This window comes from Bubalus kerabau, chromosome 4, assembly GCF_029407905.1.
Source record: "Bubalus kerabau isolate K-KA32 ecotype Philippines breed swamp buffalo chromosome 4, PCC_UOA_SB_1v2, whole genome shotgun sequence".
In the NCBI taxonomy this organism is placed as follows: Eukaryota; Metazoa; Chordata; class Mammalia; order Artiodactyla; family Bovidae; genus Bubalus; species Bubalus kerabau.
The window spans coordinates 147,211,701-147,235,278 of NC_073627.1; the positions used below are offsets into that span (position 1 = coordinate 147,211,701).

General features: G+C 43.0%; 1 long non-coding RNA gene across 1 annotated transcript in view; it reads left to right on the forward strand.

The window, feature by feature from the left end:
- The first annotated feature begins 17,061 nt into the window (after positions 1-17,061).
- LOC129651683 (uncharacterized) overlaps positions 17,062-23,578 on the forward strand; it is a 28,459-nt gene continuing 21,942 nt past the window's right edge. Inside the window, exons 1-2 of the long non-coding RNA XR_008714270.1 lie at positions 17,062-17,242; positions 17,596-19,146. This is a non-coding gene — a long non-coding RNA (uncharacterized LOC129651683). The remainder of the gene's footprint in view (positions 17,243-17,595; positions 19,147-23,578) is intronic.

Consider the following 23,578-nt stretch of genomic DNA (forward strand, 5'->3'; position numbering starts at 1 on the left):
TGGTTATACACTCTGGAATTCTTTTTTTAAGAAAAGACATATAAAGTCATGAATTCAAAGTTAGAATTAAAAATAAATAAACAAAAATAATAACACTTTAAGTAACTGCCTGGCACATCTCTATGAAATATTTTCTTTAAAACTCTCTTCACCTGGCAATAATTTGTGTATAATTTTTTACAGTGATGAGAAAAAGATAATTCAATCTTTTCTCAATGTGGTAGATCAATTTTTTTTTCTAAATTGATAACTTAAAAAAGTATTTTTCAGTTTGATAACTTGCTATCAGTAATGCCATCAAAGATTAAGGATTGTTGTTAAAATTGAAGACACTGTCACCTAATTTCTTTCATAAATGCATTGTAATGTCTTAGGGTATTTCAAGTTCTCTTGCATGTTATTCTGTGCCTGGTGTGGTTGACAGACACACCTTTTATTCACAACACTCATAAAACAGTCAGTTGCCAATGTCCTGACCATAATGTGCATTGTGAGTTTTGTGCTGAATTTGTTGTCAATATTTTGTACCAAATTATTAAGAAATTAACATGGTTTCCCATATATTCATATGATTTGAATTATTAATCAAATCATAAAATAATCAAATAATTTATCGGTTACTTTTATTCATAATTTATATATATATTTTAATGTATTACTGCTTAAAAAAAAAGCGTAAAAAAAAAATTCTGGCTTCTGGCTGTATTCCAGATGCTTCATAAACCATACTATTTGCTTTAAACCAATGTGGGTTTACCTTGCAGTGAACCACATAGTCTACTAAGCCCATGTTGAATGCTCCCCAGCTTCACTTCCCCTTATCAGTACACCATAAACTACCTACAAGCACCCTGCCATCATTCAATAGGAGGGGGAGTGTGAGGCAGGGAACTGGGGTGGAAAATGACAGTGATCACACCCAATTGTGGTGAAAATATCTTACACACATATGTAACCTTGAACGTGAGATGCTTGCTTTTCCCAGGCTTTGGAAGGGAGCCCAGCCCAGTGAGTGGCCTGGGAGTTTCAGCTTCAATGGCTTCTCAGTAAGTGGTAAGTCTACCTTAGGGCTCTAGGGTAGGAAACCACCAGGGTCTGCTCTCCTTAAGCAAGGAAAGTTAGAAATCTTTAGAAGCAGTGAAGTAAGGAGAGCCTAGAATCAAGGATGTAGGAAACAAGCCAGAGCAGAGTTCCAGGAGGACCTAGACTTGGAAGTGGCCATAAGTGTGTGGAATGGAGATGGGAGGCAGGAGACTCTGGAGGCAAATACTACAATGTCTTGTGAGTAAGCAGATGTATAGATGAGCTCCGTCTGATGCATCTCAGATTGTCAAGACTGTGAGTAACAGGGAAGAACAAATCTGACTCCATATTGGATCTGTTTCTTTTACTTTAACCTTGGTATTCTATTGCTTTTGCTACAAGTTAATCACTAAAGGGATGTTGCCTATAAGTTTAAATTATACATTATGGGGAAAGGTGTGGGGAGGGATCATGTACAAGGTTGGGATTAACATATACACATCGCTGCTGCTGCCAAGTCGCTTCAGTCGTGTCTAATTCTTTGCGACCCTGTGGACCATAGCCCACTAGGCTCCTCTGTCTATGAGATTCTCCAGGCAAGAATACTTGAGTGGGTCGCCATGCCCACCTCCAGGGAATCTTCTGGACCCAGGGATCAAAATCATATCTCTTATGTCTCTTGCATTGGCAGGCAGGTTCTTTACCACTAATGCCACCTGGAAAGTCCCATATACACACTACTATTTATAAAATTGGTAATCAACAGGGACCTAATGTAAGGCACAGGGAACTCTACTCAATACTCTATAATTTGCTTGTTGTTGTTGTTTAGTTGCTAAGTCACATCCGACTCTTTTGCAACCCCATGCACTGTAGCCCACCAGGCTCCTCTGTTCAAATTTTCCAGTCAAGAATACCAGAATGGGTTTCCATTTACTTCTCCAACTCTATAATAATCTATATGGGAAAATAATATGAAAAAGACTATATATATATATATAAACTGTATCACCCCCCATAAAAAGTAATGGCTCTTTTCTGGGAACTCTGCTGACTGTGTAATGAGCATTAAGCTAAAATACATTTGTTTATTTCACAGAAAACCTCTTGACCAGGGCTACCTATGAATAGCTGCAGGAAAGAAAAAATAAACACATTCCTTCCAGAGTCTGATTGGAACCAGGACTTTACCCCTATTGGTACAAAAGAAGCCTGAATTCTAATTCAGGTAAGATGGCTCTTTAGGACATTAGTCCACCATCTTTTTGGTCTGCTGGCTTTCTAAATAAAGCCACTATTTCTTGCCCCAATAACTTGTTTCTCAATTGATTGGGCTATTATGCAGCAAGTGGTATGGGCTTGGACTTCTTAATGCCTGGGTCAGCAGGAAGATGGGCATCACGAGTAGGCACAAACAGGTTGAAGGGTAGGATTGTCACATCCTGTAACAGTACACAGGGGCTTAGTTAAGCTGGTCAGGAGGGGTGGGAGCTGAAACTCTCTGGGCCCCCTGCAGATATTGGAGTTTGTTTTAGAGTAAAAAGTGACTTACTTTGGGTTAATTCTTACAGCGTGGCAAAGCTGGAAGAGAAGCCAGTTTTTCTGACTCTGGTTCTTTTCTTTACCCCAGGCTGCTTCCCAAATAAAACCTTTACCTCACGCTAAGCATTCCATGCTGGAAGAATGCATTCATTCTTGCCTAAGGAGAGCCTTCCTGGGAGGTGGCTCTTGGTGGGTGGCTCTTCTTATTGATGATTTTAACAGTTGTAGGGAATCTGTGCTGGGCGTTAAGAACATCCATAAGACAGGGGAGGGAAGGAGAAACCTGTTGTATTGTCTTTCTTTCTCAGTTCGGTTTTCTCCTCTCTGCCTCCCGCAAACACCTGGTATTGGTACCCAAATATGCATTCTAGTGCCTTTAAGCAAAACTAGTTCTTCTGCCAAAGAGAACTCTGACACTAAACTTTGTTTTTCCCCATTTAAAAACCCTTTATCAAATTTCACCACACAAAAATGGAAGCATTTTAGTCACTTGAAACAGTTCTGTGATAATTTTGGCTGCAGTTTTAAAAAGGGAATATTCATTCATTTATTCAACAGATACTTACTAAATGATGCAGTGTGACAGTCACCACACCTGACACTAGAGCAAACACAGTCACCGTTCCTGCAATCCTGTAGAGTCTAGCAAAATAAGTCATAAACAAATGTAAAAATGCAACAATCAACTAAAAGAGAGGCACAAACTTGGCTGATATCCAGCCACAATGCATTGAACTGCTGTATCACGGTGAAGGTACTTGAATGTGTCCACACTGATGGTGGTAGATATTGTCCTCAGGTGGCCACCATTCTTCCCTTCCCTCTGTACATAAATTCTGCTCTACCCTCCAAGAGGTGAAGTCTTTCTAATTTCTTGAATAGGGCTGGCCTTAGGACTTGCTTTGGTCAGGAGAAGGCTCTGAAGAGATGGAATGAGAATTCTGCAATCTATCATAGGCACAGTATCCTGACACCATAGTGTTATGAGGAAACCGAGCTAGTCATGGGGAGATGTCACATGGGGAGAGTGATGCTCAGCCAGGTCCTGACTCTTCAGTCATCCCAGCTAAAACACCAGACGTGAGTGAAGAAGCCATCTGAGACATTCCTACTCTAACACCTGAAGAAGAAAACCACCCAGACAAAACCAACCCAGACTGCAAAACTGTGAGACATAATAAATTATCATTCTAAGTTGTTAAGTTTTGTGGAGGTTTGTTACACAGCAGTAGATAATTAAAACACCAGTATAGCTGCCCTCTATCTCCAGCTACCCCAATATGGCTCCCCCATGAGTTAGCACTAAATAGTCAGTTCCTGGCACAGAAGGAAGCCTCCAGAGTCATTCCAGAACCCATTCTGATGAGACCCATGTGCTGTTGGCCAGTGTTTGCACAGTACCAGAAGATGTTCTGAATGCCATTTGTGGGTACGTGGCAGTAACAGACCTATTCAAAGACCAAGGAAGGATTCTCTTAGGAAGTGACAGGCTGAGAGCTGAAGTATGTGAAGCCATTAATTTGGTCATAAGAAAGAAGAGATATGACCTCAGAGAAGAGAGGTAAGAGAACTCTGTGGTGGGACAGAAGAGTGAGGAAAGAGGAACGGAAAGAAACCTGGTACCACTGGTGTTACAGAGTGAGAGCCATGTGAGGGGTCTGGACCTTGTAATTCTCTTCCCAGGGTACAGCTGATTAGACTAGAATACTGTACCCTTCCCGAGGCTGGCCAATGACCCAAAAGAGTGCTGTATGCAAAGTGACTGGCCAACCCAATCAAATTGTCTCTTTCAGAGAATTCAAATCAAGCTGTACCAAGAGAGTTCATTGGTCAAGAACCGCTTTACTGCTGGTTACTCTAATGACCAAGGATGACTGAGGCAAGGGATGTTTCTTTCCAGCTGAGGACTGATCTCCACTGTTTCTGTAGAGTAGAGGCAGCAGATAGTAGCCTGAAGGCCAGTTGATGTGGTCAATACACCTTTTTGTTCTGTCTGCCCACACAGAGTTGCCAAAGCAATGTTTTCTTATTAAATTAGTTGTGAATGGCATAATATCAAAAGCTTTTCTATTTAGAAAAAAAATTGGGATTTTTTTTTTTTTTTTTTTTTTTTACTCTTTCTGCCACATCCCTGGTGGCAACAGTGGGTGGAGGTGAATAGGAGCAGCTTCCTTCAGGTATGGTATGCTCAGAGTACACCAATTTATAGCAGTTTCCATGACTTGCTGAAGAGGTAAGAGGTACTCTTCCAACATGTGAGACTAGTGTTAGTTACCATTGTCAACTACAAACTGACACTTGCCATGGGCACTTACAGTCTACCTCTGTGCTGTGCTGTACTCAGTCATGTCAGTTGTGTCCAACTGTTAGTGACCCCACTGACTATAGCCTGCCAGGTTCCTCTGTCCATGGGATTCTCCAGGCAAGAATACTGGAGTGGGTTGCCATGCCCTCCTCCAGGAGATCTTCCCAACTCAGGGACTGCACCTGCATCTCTTATGTCTCCTGCATTGGCAGATGGATTGTTTACCATGTATTTGGTTGTATGTACTCTCCCTTCACCAAAATCACATAAATACTGACTTTCCTCTTTACCTCTTTGGAGCAGTTTCTCAGAGCTATCTGAGATGCTGTCTCCTGGGCTATGGTCCTCATTTTGCCCCAAATAAAACTTAACTTGCAACCCTCACATTGTGCATTTTTTAAAAGAAAATATCATACATCATCCTACACAAGACCTACTGCACACTGGTCCTTAGAGGTATTGGATGGGTGAGATCTATTTTATTTAGACAATCTAGCTGCCATTGTAAACTAAAGGCCCTTGATGTCCTTCTGGTTGTATATGACATAAGGTTGCTGGATTTACCAAACACAAAAAACAAAGCAATAACAATAACAATGCCAACCATACAAACTAAAGCCGGTCACCAAGTTAAATTTGAATTTCAGATAATCAACAGATGATTTTAAGTATAAGTGTGTCCCCAGATTTCTCTGACAACCCTATTCATGAGACAAAGCCACATGACCCTGTTTTCCATAAGCATGCTTCCATCAACAGAAGCTACTTTGAGTGAGTCTCTTGCCACTGAAGTCCATACAACACAGGTGTCAGCTAGTATCCATTCCATGCAGACTGTCTCAGAGGGTGATTAGACTCAGGGACTCAGAGGCTGGGGGAGGGGGTCTGCTAACCCAGAGGCTGTGGTGACTCAGGTCTGAAGTAACAAGAGTCTTCATTGGAATGTGGAGGCTGTAAAGGAAATCCATTTTCTATTCACAACACTTCTGACACCAAATGTAGGGGTTTTCCACACCAAGCAAATTTCCATTTCTCTGTGGACACCAACTGGGTGTCCTACAACTTAATTCAATTCTGACACTAACTACCTGAAATTAGCATCGATCCCACAGGTTAAGGGCTCAGTCCCACAAGACTGTCCCCATTTTAGATACCAATCCAAAGTAGTAGGTCCCCAGGTTACCCACACCTCTGAATCTTAGTTGCTTCAGTTGTGTCCAAATCTTTGTGACCCCATTGACTATAGCCTGACAGTCTCCTCTGTCCATTGGATTCTCCAGGCAAGGATACTGGAGTGGGTTGCCATTCCCTTCTCCAGGGGCTCTTCCCAACACAAGGATTGAAGCTGGCTCTCCTGCATTGCAGGTGGATTCTTTACCACTGAGCCACTTGGGGGAAGCCCAACACCTCTGACTTGGCAACAAGTCAGCGTTCCTGTGACCCCGTCTTAGGTTTCATAATTTACTAAAACAGCACACAGAATTCAGGAAAATATTTAACTTGCTGTTCCCCATCTGTCATGAAGGGTATCATAAAGGCTACAAATGAACAGCTAGATGAAGAGGCCCACAAGGGGAGATTTGGATGTCTCCTCAGCACAGGAGCTTCTGTCCCTGGGATGCATCACCCTCCCAACCTATGGACGTGTCCCTGCGCTTAGTGTTTTCATGGAGGGTCTCCTTCATGAGCATGATTGATTAAACCGTTGGCCACTGGCGACTTTTTTTTTTAATGTTTCATTACCAGCTGAAGTTCATTTGAAGTTATTTAACATCTAAAAATTCCATGCCCTTTTCTCCTCCCTAGCGGTAGAGGATGGTGGGACTGAAATGTCCAGCCTGCTAATCTGATGGTAAATTCCTCTGGCATCAGAACCCATTATCCAAATGGGGTTTTGCATAAACTCAGGTAAAGTTGAGAAGGGCTTATTGTGAACAACAAAGGATGCTCTTCTCACCCTTAACTCTCAGGAAATTCCAAGGGTTTTAAAAACTCTGTGCTAGGAACCAGGGACAAAGATCAAACTCACAGTTCTTACTGTATCACAATATTACAGCTGGAAAATAGAGGATGTGACAAAGCAACCGATTTAGAAAGAAGAATGAAGAGTCTTTGGTGGCAGGTTGGTGGCCGGACAGGGTCCGGGGTGGATAGGAGGAGTCAAATATATTGGTTATTGATATTTCTGCAGTTATTGAGTAGTGGCACCACTGCCCTGGGGTTTTATTTCCAAGGAAGTTGGGAAAGGGAGCCGCTCTAAAGAGAAGAGCAATGCTTTTTCTAGATGTGTTGATTTTGAGGCACTGTCGAGGGAAACAATCCTGTAAGTGGTTGAAAATTCCACTGAAAACAAAAGCAACTACTATTTACTCTGTGCTTTGTATGTATTACCTGTTCAAAGAACTTTATACATTAATTCATTAAATCTTCATAAGAACTGATGAGAGAGACACTATAATTTTCCTCACCATATGGACTGGAAAACTGAGTAACAGAGACATTCCATAACTTGGGTGAAGTCACCCGGCGAGCAATATGCCATCCCACTGCCCCTCAGTGCCTTTGCCATGATTCACCCCAACCTAGACCCAGGCAATCTAAGCACCCCAACTCCCCTTTCTTAAGTCAATTTAGAGCTGTGAATCTTGAGCTGTCAGTATCATATTAATTAATTAAAAACTTAGAGGGAAAAATATGCCATTAAAACCAGACATCCAAAATTAAATTTTATTTACATACACAAAGGGTCAAAATGGGTACATGGCATGTGGCATCTTTATTTTGTGACTTCTTAGGTCAGAATGTTTTAATTTTATCACTGTCATCTCAGAACTTAAGATTTAGTGAGGTGGAGATAGTAGCTAAATGAATCATGACTTATTTGAGGAGCCTCTCAAACATGATTAAAATTGTTGGCAATATTATGTCAATTAACTAATTACCGATAGCTTTGTCATGTGAACCCATGGCAATATTATTTTACAGGTGACTGAAAATAAGCTGCTAGCAGGTAGCTCTGTGTCCATCTTTAACAATAATGTTTATTCTGTGTGTAATAGTAACACACTTTCATTAATCAATTTAACAAGTTGTGTGTGCTTGCTGGACTGAAAACCGTTATTTTGTCTTTTTGAAAAGAATTGTTAAATCCATGTTCTGAGATTAGTAGCTGGCGTCGCTCTCTTGTTCTGGAAAGTTTGAAGGAGAAAGTTTTATTCCTGAAGTCAGAGGCTGGTTCCCGATTTCAGCCTTCCTCCACAGAAGATCTACGGGAAGAGAGAATTTGGAGAGGTGGGAAACCACATTGGTGGACATGTCATGGGGTCATCATTAGGGTAGCAGATTTAGGACACAGGTGAACAGCTATCATCTCTCCTGACCAAATCAGTGACCACGCTTCCAGCTGTATCACAGACAAGGGAAATCTGGGGGAAAAAAAAACAAAAACGTCCTTATTCTTGCACATGCTTTGGCCTGTTGCTGACCCTGCCATAGGCCATTTGGGAAGTGAGAGTGACCTCAGTGTGTGCATGGCCTGGCTCTTTTTATCACTGTGTACTTCTCCTGGTCATAAGTAAAGTTGGAAAAAGTGGCAGCCTGGAGAAATAAATTCAGGACTGCTGTAGAGTGACATGAGCAATGGGCACCCTCCAATCTCCCCCAGTGGTTCCCTGCTGACACTGTGGGAACACAGGTTTATTGATGGCAGGGCTGGCGTGCTGTGGTTGCCCTGAAGGCAGAGTCTCTCAGTGCCCTCAGCGCAGAGGCCACTGGGCCCAGGGAACTCTAGGGTAACTGACTCATGGGTCTCATTGGGAATACTGGCAAAATCTTTGTGGACTTGTGCAAATCAGATACACTTGAGGCAAGTGAAATCAGCCAGTTAATATAATGTGGCCCAGCCTTAGAGCTGTGGGAATGAGAATGCAAGGGAGAAATCCTGTGGCAGTTTTGTTGAAGCAACGGGTGTGTGTGTGTGTGTGGGTGTGTGTGCACGCGCACATGTAAAAACCCTTATTCCAGATTGCTAAGTGACTTCCACCACTTATATGAGAATCCCTTTCCTTTCTGTTCTAATGGCATTTTCAGACCCTCACCACCCATTTCCTCCCATTCCTGAATGTCAGTAGTAATTTCAGGTTCTGGTTCAAGGTGGCAACGTAAGAGGTTCCTGAACTCACCTCTGAGGAATACACCGAGTCTACAGCTACAAGAGAACAATTCCCTCTGAAAGATATCCAGAAACACTGAGCTATGCCTACACATCAAGAGAATGAGAAAAGACCCACCTTGAAATGGATGGGAAAGACAGACTTGCCACCAACCTGCCGCTCAGTGCTGTGACATATTGGAGGGAACTCCTGATTCCCAGCTTCTCCCTCAGGAGCTAAGGGCTTGAACCTCACATCTCCTACCTCAACTTTCAAGACTTCCACCTGAGAGATGGGCTTCCAAAGCATCTAGCTTTGAAATAGATGGGCTATAGGACACAATAAGGCTTGTGTCCAGAAGACCTCCCATCCCCAAAATATTGATTTTTGACTTGACTCTTTTATCTTTCTTGGATACATGATTTTTTAAAACCTAGGGAAAAAAGGGGAAATGTTAGAGATTGAAGTGGACCCTTACCAAAATAAGTCCTGTAATAATCCTACAATCCTGCAAATCCTATATTAATAAAAATATTAACAGCTCATATTCTTTAAAAAGGTAGAAAACTGGCTAATTTCATGCACATTGGCCACTTGGAATAAAGTTAAAACCTTTTGAATAGGTCATCTGAATGCATTTTCTCTTGTAAATAGGTTTAAGCAATAACAGATTGAACTTTTTCTTTCCTTGTTTCCTTGACATCAATGTGTAATGGTCCTTGTCTAAAGACCAGACAGACAATGAGGTGTGTGTGTGTGCATGTATGCATATGGAGCCAGTTTTGCTCTCAATGACCAACACATGAGTGGATCCTGTGTATCCACAAGCCCAAAGTTGCTCTGCTTGGCTATGATATAAATTCTCCTGCTGACTCCTCCGAGTTCTTTTCTGGTGATGGCTTAAGAATAAAGATGAAGACAGGAAGTCAGTCTCTTCAAAATGAAAGGAGCAAGTGGTTTTCTAGTTTGGGAAAACTTCTGCAGACTTGATGACTTCCTGAACTTAAGATCAATGGTTCACACTCCAGGGGGTTCTGCTGACTATGTTGTTCTCTCAGCAGCCATGAATGCAACAGAGGTCAAGATTTTATGTCAAACAAAAATGATTTGCTTTTATTTTTCCCATATGGGAGTGAGGGAAGGGTTGAGGCAGAATAAATCTATTTGCAGGTTCTTCCAATGAATGTTATTACACAATGGATGATTTATTTTCCATTCATACTCTAGAGTATTTTAAAAAATCTAGGCCATTTATGTTTATTTTACTTAGGAATAGTCTAAGAAAATACTGTGAGTGAAATATTTCACTTTGCCTTGTCTAACAGTTTTATAAGCAAATTTTGTTAAATGGGAGAGAATACATGTAAGAGAAAACATTAAAAAGTGCTAGTGAAAAAGAAAAATATGTATCTATTCTCAGTAAAGACTGCTAAACTAGCTTTATAAATATAAGCTGTAATCACTAAGTGACAAATAGTAAGTTTATTTTTGCTTAATAGCACATGTAGACCATAATAATTACTGGCCCAAAGTAGTAGGATGTATCTGCTATATGACATTCTTTAGTGGAATGATGCTAGGGGTTTTCTGCAGCCCTCAGTAAACATAGCCTTGTTGAATAAATGGTCACTTACAGCATCTGTTCTAAGTTATAGATGCCTCAATAACCTTTTGGTGTTTGGTTGTCTTATGGGAAATGAATATTTTCACTTTTTACTCTAAGACAGGAGAGAGCTGCTGGGAGTGCTGGGTGAGCACACTCCAATCACTGGTGGAGCTTTCTAAATTTCACTCTCTCTCTGACAGGTTGTCATCCCGTCATCCCTTTAGGAGGTACCTTCTTCTTTTTCAACCCCAAACCACACCCAGAGTCAGCTGCTTGACTGAGGGAGTACATCTTATTCCCCAGGTGTTTTATTTTTACTTCTTAAAGTCTTTTTTTTTTTTTTTAATGTGGACTATTTTTAAAGTTTTTATTGAATATGTTACAATATCGCCTCTGTTTCATGTTTTGGGATCTTGAGACATGTGGGATCTTAGCTCCCCGACCAGGGATTGAACCTGCACCCACTCCATTGGAAGATGAAGTCTTAACCACTGAACCATCAGGGAAGTCCCCCTCAGATATTTTAGACAGGAAAAAATGTTTGAGAAAAATTAGTATTTTTGAGAGGATTTTTATTTCCAGCAATGGAGATGTATCTCATCACCAAATATCTGCTAGTCAGTCAAGATAATGCTATGCATCTTTAATCAGTTGCGGTTTCCAAATTAACTTATATTTGAATACTCAGGCTAGGAGGCAAGGTCTCTGCAGAGTTTGTTTGAGCATGGACTGGATGACTTCGCTTAAAGGTCACCATGAGAACTGTTTTAAGTGAGGGGGCCTCTGAGTTCTACTCCTGAACCATGGCAGGAAGAAGATGTAAGTGCAGCTTTTCTCTTGAATCCACTGAAAGATTTGGTTACAGCTTATTTTCATCTAAAAAGTTGTTTGTGATGGCACCAAATCCCAGCCCATCATGAGAGGGCTTACATCCTCCTGTCAGATTCACTACTTTGAATAATGATCTATCAGCTTCGGAGACTTGAACTTTTGAGATTAGAGACAGCTGTGAGCAGAAAGAACCTCTTCCACTCCATGTTCCAACATTCCCACAGAAATGAATATGCCTTTACTTGAGCCAGCTCAGACACAGAGCAGTCAACACTGGAGCATTTATCTGAAAAGGAAACCCTCCCCAAATCCGGACACGTCTTGAAAAAGCCTCTAAAAATCTAGACGTGATTGCAGTGTAAAGGCCTGCCCATGAAATGTGGGTGGAAGGTCAGTGCTCCAGACCTGAAAAACCTAGATCCATTTGTGGTTTTTTGCTTAACTTTGAAATGGCTCCCTGACATATGGCATCATTCCCTTAAAGGAAGACAGACTCCATCTGTGGGAGATGGCAGAGAGGGCCAGCTTCTTGGAGAAGGTGGCAGTTCTTGGATGAATTTCAATATCCCAGAACGTAGGACACATTAAAAGTACAGGAAGGTACTTCTAGACATTTTCTTTGGGGGCTTTCATTCCCTAAATTTCTTAAGCTTGATTCAACCCCATTTATAAAACTGACAAAGAAGGACAACTTTAGATTTCAGTGAAAACAATGGTTTCCCTTCACTTTTCTCCTTCAAATGGGAAATAAAGTGGTTTTTGGGAGACATCTGAAGCAGGCTATCAAGACTTGTCCCCCCACCTACTGCGTCCCGCCTATACTGATGGAGTGTTTTGTGGACAAGGCTGTCTATTTTCTCTGCAACTGAAACAAAAGAAAAGGAAAACAACCTAACTGCCAATTCCATTTCAGTCAACAGAACTTGAGAAGTCAATGTTTGAGCAAGACTTGGCTGAGTAAATCCATGCCCACACACCAGGCTGGAGATGTTGGCAGGGGTACAGGTAGGCATGAACCTCAGAATCTGGTCAGTTCTCCTGCTGGGCACCTGCTTCTTAGTTAAGGATAGGCTCTCTCCTGGGCCCTTTTCACTCTCCACCACTCTCCACTGGCCCTCCTGAGGCCAACTTCATGCTCTGCCCATGGCTAGCTGGCTGGAGCCTTACTCAGTGATCCTCAGCACCTTCCTCTGTGAAGAGATGACTTCACGGGGCTGCTGAGGGAAGTGAAGAGGATAGTGAGCATAATGGTCTCAGCACAGCGATGGCACTAAATAAAGGCTCAACACAACATCAGGTCCTACATCCTTAGGAACATTTGCTAGGAAACGGGGACTGTAAGCCAGGGGTACCAGAAAATCTACTAGAAATGATTGTTGCTCTTGTGACCCTTTTAATATACAGGCACAGACATATTTTGTGACGATTAGGAGATGCACTGGAAGACTAGAAGTGGAGAATGTTTTTAATGTTTTTAAACAAAAAGGTAGATCCTGCAGAAGTAAATCCTGGATAAGAATGCAGTGGATCAATACATGCATGGGTTGTGAGTATCTAGAAGAGAAAGCAGCATTATGAGAATCAGCCAGTGCTGATGAAGGTCATGTATAAACAGGATGCAGTCCTTCATGCTTTTTTTTTTTAAAGCCAAAATGGGCAGAAATGGAAATTACTTCAAAGATTAGAAATGTTTTATTTTATCAGAGTGGGAAACTTGAATTCAAGCCTTTGAGATGAGCTTGCTCTTTCTTTTCTTTAAATGTATGTGTACATGTATGTGGGCTTCCCTGGTGGCTCAGAATTTGCCTGCAATTCAGGAGACCCAGGTTCAAACCCTGGGTCAGGAAGATCCCTTGGAGAAGGGAATGGCAACCCACTTCAGCACTGTTGCCTAGAGAATGTCATAGACAGAGTAGCCTGGCTGGCTACAGTCCATGGGATCTCAAAGAGTTGGACACAACTGAGTGACTCACACATACACACACACACACACACACACACACACGTGGGTATATATTTAATTTTGGGAAAGGATTATAATGGGCTATTACTTTTAAATTTCATAAAGACAGGCAGTGTCCCTGGCCCCCAGAACACTAGCTGTGACGAATGACTATTTGTTGAATGAATGAATGAATTGCAATGAATCAATAAGTATGTACTCACCCAATCACTGTTGGGAGAAACTGGGGAGTAAGCAGAATGAGGTTTAATTTTTGTTTGTTGGGCTTGTTTTTGGTGACATGTATTGCATTTTTTAGCTGGGTTTCTTTGGGGGAATTTGTGTGTGTGTGTGTGCTACAAACTGTTGTCTGTTCTTATGAAGCTGTGTATGTTCTTTGTGGAATGATTTGTGTTCCCAGAGACCCAGGCCTGATGTGGTGAGGAGTGCAGAAGACTCATGGTGTGATGTCCTGCATTTTGTGGGGAAGAATCTACAGCAGCCAGCTGGTCTACACTCGGGTGTATGTAAAAATGACTCTCTCCTAACAAACTAAAGTTGGACAAGTATTATTAGCAATCACTAAGAAAAGATTCTGATGCTGGGAGGGATTGGGGGCAGGAGGAGAAGGGGACGACAGAGGATGAGATGGCTCGGTGGCATCACTGACTTGATGGACATGAGTCTGAGTGAACTCCGGGAGTTGGTGATGGACAGGGAGGCCTGGTGTGCTGCGATTTATGGGATCGCAAAGAGTCGGACACAACTGAGTGACTGAACTGAACTGAACTGAGGTGGCCTTGGGCCTCTAGGGAGCAGTAACGCAACGGAGACCCTCATTGTCAACCCTGCTGGAAGAAAGAGCAGTTTGTCTTGGGCTGGAGAGGCGGGCTATGGGAGGAGGCCTCTTTCTTCCTCTGTCTCCCTCTCTCTCAGGGCCCTCATGGTAAAAGTCTGTACTTCAGAAAGAAGATAGTAGAGCTGGATTTTGTGACATGGTGGAAAGCCAGGAAACAGGAAAGGGGACCCAACTGGGATGGACCTGTGAGCTCGATTATTAAGCAAATATAACTATAAAACATGGACATTATAAATTACTTCCCATAAAATATTTTCATGACTAATCAGGCTTTTGGAAAATGAAATGAAGAGATCGTGATAATCTCAGTCACTCAGCTGGGTGATTGAATTGTGAAAGTAAAAAGTCCCATGCCATGTGACTCTCTTTTCTAGCCATAAATATCTTTTTACTGCCAGTGATTCTCAGGTTAAGGAGCCTTGTTTTGTTTTCTTTTATTGTATCTACGTCACCTCCCTTGTTAAGAGACCAGAATTATGTCTCCCAGGTCTTCCTGTACTTACTCCATTAAGCTGATAGTTTTGTAGTAGATCATATGGAAAAGGAAAGCAATGGGATCTGATACATCTTAACAAAGGACCAATTGTCTGTGGCAAGCACTTTGCATATGTTGTTGTTTCATTCCTCTTGGCAATTGTGCCACGTGAGTATTGTTATCTCCATTTTACAGAACTGAAGACTAAGGCACAGGAAGGCTAAGTTGCTTGCCTAGCCTCACCTAGGGAATGAAAAGGCCACCAAGGCATTGAACCTAGAATTACCTGACTCCAGAATTCTTGCTGTTTCCTACATGACACCTCCATGTACTAGATTTCTGAACACTTTTCCATGTTCTCTTGATAGGTTATGTGATTGTGCAGGTGGTATCAGTGTCACTGAATCAGGTTCGTTTGCCTGAAGCACAGCAAGCCAGAACTCTAAGATGCCAAAGTTTGCAGGAAAGAGAGGGTTTATTCATGAAGCAGCCGAGCAAAGAGATGGGAGAACATCTCAGATATGCTGCCCCAAAGGCAAGGGGCTTGAGACATGGGATTAAAAAAGTAGCATGAACTTCATGATAGGGAAAGGTGATTGGGGGTATGAAAAAGATGAGGTTCTGTGCAAGCCTATCTGAGTTACATGCTTCTTTGTGGGATGTAGGTTCAAAAATATAGACATCTAGCATGGTCTGACGTAGAAGACAATGATGCCCCACTCCAGTACTCTTGCCTGGAAAATCCCATGGACAGAGGAGCCTGGTGGGCTACAGTCCATGGGGTCACGACCGAGCAACTTCACTTTCACTTTTCGCTTTCATGCATTGGAGAAGGAACTGGCAACCCACTCCAATGTTCTTGCCTGGAGAATCCCAGGGATGGGGGAGCCTGGTAGGCTGCCATCTATGGGGTCACACAGAGTTGGACACGACAGAAGCGACTTAGCAGCATGGTCTGAGAATGGAGTTTGGAGCCATCTGACATCAAAAGATCATTCACTGGACCCCTGAGCAGGCCCAGTCTTAGGGTCCATGGTCTTAACCAGACTTAGTCAGCTCAAGGTTGAACTAGACACAGTGACTTGAAGTTCCTGAAAAACAACTCTGGCAAAGATCTACTGTTTAGGGTCTGTGAAATTTGGAGGATGTGCAATTTGCCACAAAATAATTAAGGCGAGCTTGTTCAATGAAAGCAGGGCTACAAGTGGAGGGATTTTTAGCAAGCCTCAAGATCAGCTCAAGAATTTCTGTCAGTCACTAGTTTCTGATAACCTTGTGGGCACAATTTCAATGGGAGCAAGGCTGATGGGCACAGCATGTGGATTGGGGTGCTATCTTGGTGAATACTCACCTGCTGACCTTTTGCTGATTCTGCCTCTCCCCCGGCTTCCCCACCCCCATCAACAATCTCCTGCCTATGGAAGAAGTCACAACAAGGGATTTGTCACTTGAGATCAAACCAGTGATCCATCCAGCTCAGTTTCCTGCCTCTTGAGTTTGGCTGAGTCATGACACTTGAGCAGGAGGCAGAACACTGGGCAGCCCCCAAGGCGAGCAAACAGTATTGCTGGTAGAAGAGGCATGAAAACACCCGGGCTGACCCCAGACCTGTGTGTGCCCCAAAGCAGCACACTTAATGAAGTAAGTGGCCAGGTGAGGTCACTGACCAAATTCCAGGCATGTTTTGCCCACCCCAGCTTGAAGGGCCTCCCTGCATCTCTCTGTCAGATTTATAGACACATCTGAATCTCATTTTTAAAATTCCAGACTCTGGGTTTTGATATATTTCTTTCTAATACTTTTCTGCTGTGGCCTGAGAAGCACAAGGAACACCTGCATCCGCCTAGTAATTAACAGAAGAGGAAAATTTAAAACAATCTTTAAAATTATTTTAATAACATTTATAAAGTTGGCAGAGGATGAAATGTTTGGATGGCATCACCGACTCAATGGACAGGAGTTTGAGCAAGCTCCGGGAGTTGGTGATGGACAGGGAGGCCTGCCTGGTGTGCTGCAGTCCATGGGGTTGCAAAGAGTCAGACACGACTGAGTGACTGAACTGACTGACTGACTGATAAAGTTATCAGTGATACACTGAGAGAAGTGGTAATTTGCTATAAAATGTTTTCTTATACTTCGTGTGGAGTTGGTTTATATCCACTCTCTTGCCTTTCATATTATCTTTATTTCCCCAGCGTAAGCATGCTGACTGCCTCTACAAGCCATCAAGATCATATGTGCTAACCCGGGCCAATGGTTCACCAACACGGCAGGTCAAAGGGCCATTTCAGTGGCAGGGCTGATGGGTTTTAGGTCAGATACTGGAATGGCTCCGAGGCCCTGGAGGCTCTCAGCTCTGGTTCTGAGAATGATGTCCTGGGAAGCTGAGTTGGAAGAGTCTTAAGCCAAGTGTCCAGCAGACATGGGGGCTTGTGCCTTGTTATTGAAGGGCCAGACCCAAAGCTCCAAGGCTATGCGGTTGAAAGGACCATGCCTCAGGTCTCTAAGGTAACCACACAGTGGTTGCTCCCTTGCGTCTGCAGTGGTTCCCTCATGATGGAGGCCAGGCCGGGCTGGCCACATGCCAGAAACTCTTGCAATGCCTGTCTCACAAGGCCAGAAAACTTGGTGCCAACCTTGCCATGGTGGGATTAAATGTTTATTTTCTTTCCTGACTGTCTCTCTACTTCTTTCTTTTTAGTGTGTGGATTTTAGTTTATTTTACATCTTTGTTTTCCTCTCTCATTTTTTTTTTCTTTTTCTACGTGAGGCTGAATTAAGTTTGGCCACAAGGGTTACACAGAATCATCCCTTCAAAGAGTAATACTGTCTTTTCTTTTTGTCCCTCTCACCTTTTCCAGGAACATGTAAAATGGATCTTGGGATCATAACTAGAGCTTTTCTCAGATAACCAGGGCCCTAATACAACGGACACATTTCAGAGGGATCTCCTGAATAACTGCATGTTCCAGCACTTCCTGGTGCTGATACCACACTCCTGAATTATCACAGCCTGTGTATTTGGAATGTGAAACAGAGGTAGCCCAGCTGGCTAAGAAGAAGAAGATTCGTGTTAGGAGCAGTGGTCAAGAGTTCAAGTTGATTACATTGGCATTTTTCTTTGGAAAGTTGCAAAGCACTGACATTAAAATATCCTCCCTGTTAATTAAGGGTTTTCATAGAAGAGGGGTAAAGAACAGTTAACAAGCACCGCGGCACTGTGTTGCTGAATTAATGACTGAGGGAAGGAATCCCAGAGCACGGGCTTATCGGCCATTAGGCATCTCTGAACTGGCAGGAGGACCAAACTGACAAAAATCACCGTGAAATGATTGAGTTTCTCAAACAGCCTGTGTTATTTTAATTAGACCGGGATATGGAGAACATGGTGCATTGATAAACTGGAGAAATAATGAAGGTTGTTTCTTCTCCCCTCATCTCTCTCCACCCCCTTCAAATGAAGCAATTATTTCCCTGAGCCCAGGAACCACATTTCAAAGAGGTCTGAAGACAGGCTTAGGCCTGCTGCTCTGGTGAATTCTGCGGTGCCCAATTACTGACCCCGGGAGTCAGCATTCCGAAGATTAGAGTCACTGGGAGTTTGCTTCACAGACTTACTTCTAATAATATACCTTCCGTGCAGACACCATTAACCTGCCTTTTCCAGTTAACCAATAAGGTCTGTCTAGGGGCGAAATTGTTATCAGCTCTCAGGGGCTCAGGCCTCTGGCTCTAATGAGAAACAGAGGCGTCTGCGAGGGAAAGTAATAAAGCGCCCAGCAAGTAAACGCTGCCAGCTGAGGAAGGCGAGGTGAGAAGTCACTGCGTCTCTGGGCCTAGAGGAACAATGTACCTCCGGTGCTGAAAGAATCCCAGGGCTTTCTGTCTCTCCAGCACCGGAATGCTAGTGCTGAATTTCCCTGAAAGTTCTGTTCCTGTGAGCTGGCCAAGTGATGTTGCTGATTTATGTTGTTGTTTATTTGCTCAGTCATATCTGATTCTTTGCGACCCCATGGACTATAGCCGGCCAGGCTCCTCTGTCCATGGGGATTCTCATGAATATTCTCAAAAACACTGGAGTGGGTTGCCATTTCCTTGTCCAGGGGATCTTCCTGACCCAGGGATTGAACCTGGGTCTTCTGCACTGGCAGGTGGATTCTTTACCACTGAGCCACCCGGGAAGCCTGGTATTATTGGTTCGGAGCTGATTTAAAAATTCCTGAGAACATGGTGAATCCGGCCCTGTTCCTATACAATGTCCCCCACCCATGGGAGAATTGAGAGGACAGTAACCCATTTTCTTTTCTGTAGGGCTTAATTCCCTCAGGGAACACCCACTGAACAAGGCTGACCCCAAACACACAACTGCTGTTATTTCCCTGCCCCCCATCCATCTACCACTAACCAGGAAGGTAGGCAGTTAGCCCAGCATGAGCCCCGGGTGTGAAAATATCTGGGAGGTGGGGGAGAGGGGAATGTGGGCTATGCAAGCACAGAGGAAGGTCAGGGATGGGAGGAGGGTAGAAGAAAGCCCCTGTAGGAAGAGCAGAGCTGATCACAGAGGCAAGAAGGGTCTGGGAAGCGGGCAGAGTTGACAGAGGGAGTGAAGAGAGACAGAATGGCTACTTTTCAGGGTGGACATGGCAACTCTTCAGTATTTAGCACTTAGTGTATTTACATGACATGTAGTAGGTGGTCTAAAATACTTGTTGGATAAATTATTGAAGAAGAGGATGGGGGCATGTCTGGAGGGGTCCTCAGAGGCCACCTTCCACAATCTGGGCTTTACCCTAAAGGCACTTGGGAGCTGCTGAAAGATCATGAAGCAGATTCTGCTGCTTCTTGGAGATGTCGGGGAGTATAAAGGACAATACTTAACAGAAAACTTACAATTGAGCTTCCCAGGTGGCTCAGTGGTAAAGAATTCACCTGCCAATGCAGGAGACTCTGAGTTTGATCCTTGTGTGGGAAGATCCCCTGGAGAAGGAAATGGTAATGCACTCAGTATTCTTGGCTGGGAAATCCCAGGTACAAAGGAACCTGTTGGGCTACAGTCCATGGGCTCGTAAAAGGGCCAGATACAGCTTAGTGACTAAAAAACAACAACAGACTTGCAATTAGGTGATGACAAAGAGGCACTGAGTGCAGGCCGGTCACCCATGCAGAGTCCCTTTCTGATGGGCATCCCAAAGGTCCCTTTTTTCTCCTGACTCTCTGTGTCCCTCCTGCTTCCTCTTCTCTTCATCCCTCAGCTTTTTCTACCCCTCTGTCCTTCCCCAGGTCCCTGGCCCCACCTGGAGGGTAGGCAGCAGACCCTCAGGACCTGTGGTTTGGGGGAAAGCCCCATGTTATAGACATTCTTCAGCCAAGCCCATCAAAGACAACCCCCTTTGCTATAGTGTCGTTTTGATATGTTCTTATGCTTTGGAACTTTATTCAACTTTACATGATTTTACCCCTGTTCCCTTTCTATTTACCACTTTCCAAATATCCCATGTAGTTCATGGTGACTGCATTAGAGCAGTGGAATCAATGAGAACATTTCTCAAAACTGTCACTCCTGTGGAGAGGTTGGTTTTATCTCACCTACTCATTTTGTAATAACAGCAATATTTCAAAGTTGTTTTTGCCTTCATTTCAGTGCTTTGCTCTCTTTCCAGTGATCAAGAATCTATTCTTGTCACTTTTGTAACATTCACACCACATTTCTTCCATCTCTCAGATGCCAAAAAACTCTAAGAGAATGATTTTCCAGCTGGGCCCCTGAGCAGGGGAGTTGGTCTGAGAGGATGAGGGAGGGGCTGAGGAGGGCAGGCTGCCCACCCTCACACCTTGCTTTAACCACAGTGACATGGATTGCTTGGGTGCTGCCCTCAGCATGAGATCCCATCGGACTCAGGGGTTACACAGTGGAGTAGAGCTTGAGAACCACTGCTCAAGAGAGCAGCCAGACATTGACTGCAAAAGGACTGCATTCTGCAGTCACTGATCAAGAAGAAAAGTATTCAGGAGTCTAGGAGCAATTGCGGCTGCACTGTAAGGACATGTGATCACTTAAGACAAATTAACACAGGAAGTTAAGAGATGAATTAAATGGAGGGAGGCAACCAGCATTTATTGACATTATCTAATTATCAGACCCTGTGCTTTCTGTGAGTTACTTCACTTCCCTAGCTCCAAAACTGTAGGAAGAATGTTTAGGGAAGAAAAGAAACATTGATCTGACATCCAAGTAGTCCCTCATGTAGCTCAGATGAGCCCAAAAGAAAGTGACCCTATCTTGTTTAATTTGCAGTGACTGGATTGTGGCACTCAAGTTACAGGCGATATCTCCAAATGCTCTAACATGTCTTTAGTAGGATCATTCATAGTAGACACCAAGAAACTATACTGTGCACATTTTAGAAGTGAGGTTTTCAAATTTTAGTCCATAAGTAGCACCTAATATCAGTTGCTCAATTGTGTCTGAATCTTTGAGACCCCATGGACTGCAGCACAACAGGCTTCCCTTTCCGGCACCAACTCCCAGAGCTTACTCAAACTCATCTCCATCTAGTCATTGATGCTATCCAACCAGCTCATCCTCTGTCATCCCCTCCTCCTCCCACCTTCAATCTTTCCCAGCATCAGGATATTTTCCAATGAGTCAGTTCTTTTCATCAGGTGGCCAAAGTATTGAAGTTTCAGCTTCAGCATCAGTGCTTCCAGAGAATATTTAGAACTGACTTCCTTTAGGACAGACTAGTTGGATCTCCTGCAGTTCAAGGGACTCTCAAGAGTCTTCTCCAACACCACAGTTCAAGAGCATCACTTCTTTGGCACTCAGCTTTCTTTATAGTCCAACTCTCACATCCATATAAGACTACTGGAAAAACCAAGGCTTTGACTAGATGGACTTTGTTGGCAAAGTAATGTCTCTGCTTTTAAATATGCTGTCTAGGTTGATCATAGCTTTCCTTCCAAGGAGCAAGTGTCTTTTAATTTCATGGCTGCAGTCACCATCTGCAGTGATTTTGAAGTCCCCCCAAATAAAGTCTGACACTGTTTCCATTGTTTCCCATCTATTTTCCTTAAAGTGATGGGACTGGATGCCAAGATCTTAGTTTTCTGAATATTGAGTTTAAGCCAACTATTTCACTCTCCTCTTTGACTTTCATCAAGAGGCTCTTTAGTTTTTCTTTACTTTCTGCCATAAAGGTGATGTCATCTGTATATCTGAGGTTGTTGATATTTTTCCCGCCAATCTTGATTCCAGCTTGTGCCTCATCCAGCCCGGCATTTTGCGTGATGTACTCTGTATATAAGTTAAGTAAGCAGGATGACAATATACAGCCTTGATGTACTTCTTTCCCGATTTGGAACCAGTCTGTTGTTCCATATCTAGTTCTAACTGTTGCTTCCTGACCTGCATACAGATTTCTCAAGAGGCAGGTCAGGTGGTCTGGTGTTCCCATCTCTTTCAGAATTTTCCACAGTTTGTTGTGATCTACACAGTCAAAAGCTTTGGTGTAGTCTATAAAGCAGAAGTAGATGTTTTTCTGGAACTCTCTTGCTTTTTCAATGATCCAGCAGATGTTGGCAATTTGATCTCTGGCTCCTCTGCCTTTTCTAAATCCAGGTTGAACATCTGGAAGTTCACGGTTCACATACTGTTGAAGTCTGATTTGGAGAATTTTGAGGATTACTTTGCTAGTGTGTGAGATGAGTCCAATTGTGTACTTGTTTGAGCATTCTTTGGCATTGCCTTTCTTTGGGATTGGAATGAAAACTTACCTTTTCTAATCCTGTGGCCCCTGCTGAGTTTCCCAAATTTGCTGGCATATTGAGTGCAGCACTTTCACAGCATCATCTTTTAGGATTTGAAATAGCTCAACCGGAATTTCATCACCTCTACTAGCTTTGTTCATAATGATGCTTCCTAAGGCCTGCTTGATTTCCCATTCCAGGATGTCTGACTTTAGAGGAGTGATCACACCATCGTGGTTATCTGGGTCATGAAGATCCCTTTTGTATAGTTCTGTGTATTTTTGCCACCTCTTCTTAATATCTTCTGCTTCTGTTAGGTCCATACCATTTCTGTCCTTTATTGTGCCCATCTTTGCATGAAATGTTCCCTTGGTATCTCTAATTTTCTTGAAGAGATCTCTAGTCTTTCCCATTCTATTTTTTCCCTCTATTTTTTTGCATTGATGACTAAGGAAGGCTTTCTTATCTCTCCTTGCTATTCTTTGGAACTCTTCATTCAAATGGGTATATCTTTCCTTTTCTCCTTTGCCTTTAGCTTCTCTTCTTTTCTTAGCTATTTGTAAGGCCTCCTCAGACAACCATTTTGCCTTTTTGCATTTCTGTTTCTTGGGGATGGTCTTGATCCCTGTCTCCTGTACAATGTCACGAACCTCTGTCCATAGTTCTTCAGGCACTCTGTCTATGAGATCTAATAATTCACCCATTCCAGTCCATTTTAGCTCACTGATTCCTAAAATGTTGATGTTCACTCTTTCCATCTCCTTTTTGACCACCTCTAATTTGCCTTGAATCATGGACATAACATTCCAGGTTCCTATGCAATATTGCTCTTTATAGCATTAGACTTTACTTCTGTCACCAGTCACATCCACAACTGGGTATTGTTTTTGCTTTGGCTCCATCTCTTCATTCTTTCTGGTGTTATTTCTCCACCGATCTCCAGTAGCATATGAGGCACCTACCACCCTGGGGAGTTCATCTTTCAGTGTCCTATCTTTTTGCCTTTTCATACTGTTCATGGGGTTCTCAAGGCAAGAATACTGAAGTGGTTTGCCATTCCCTTCTCGAGTGGACCACGTTTTGTCAGAACTCTCCAAC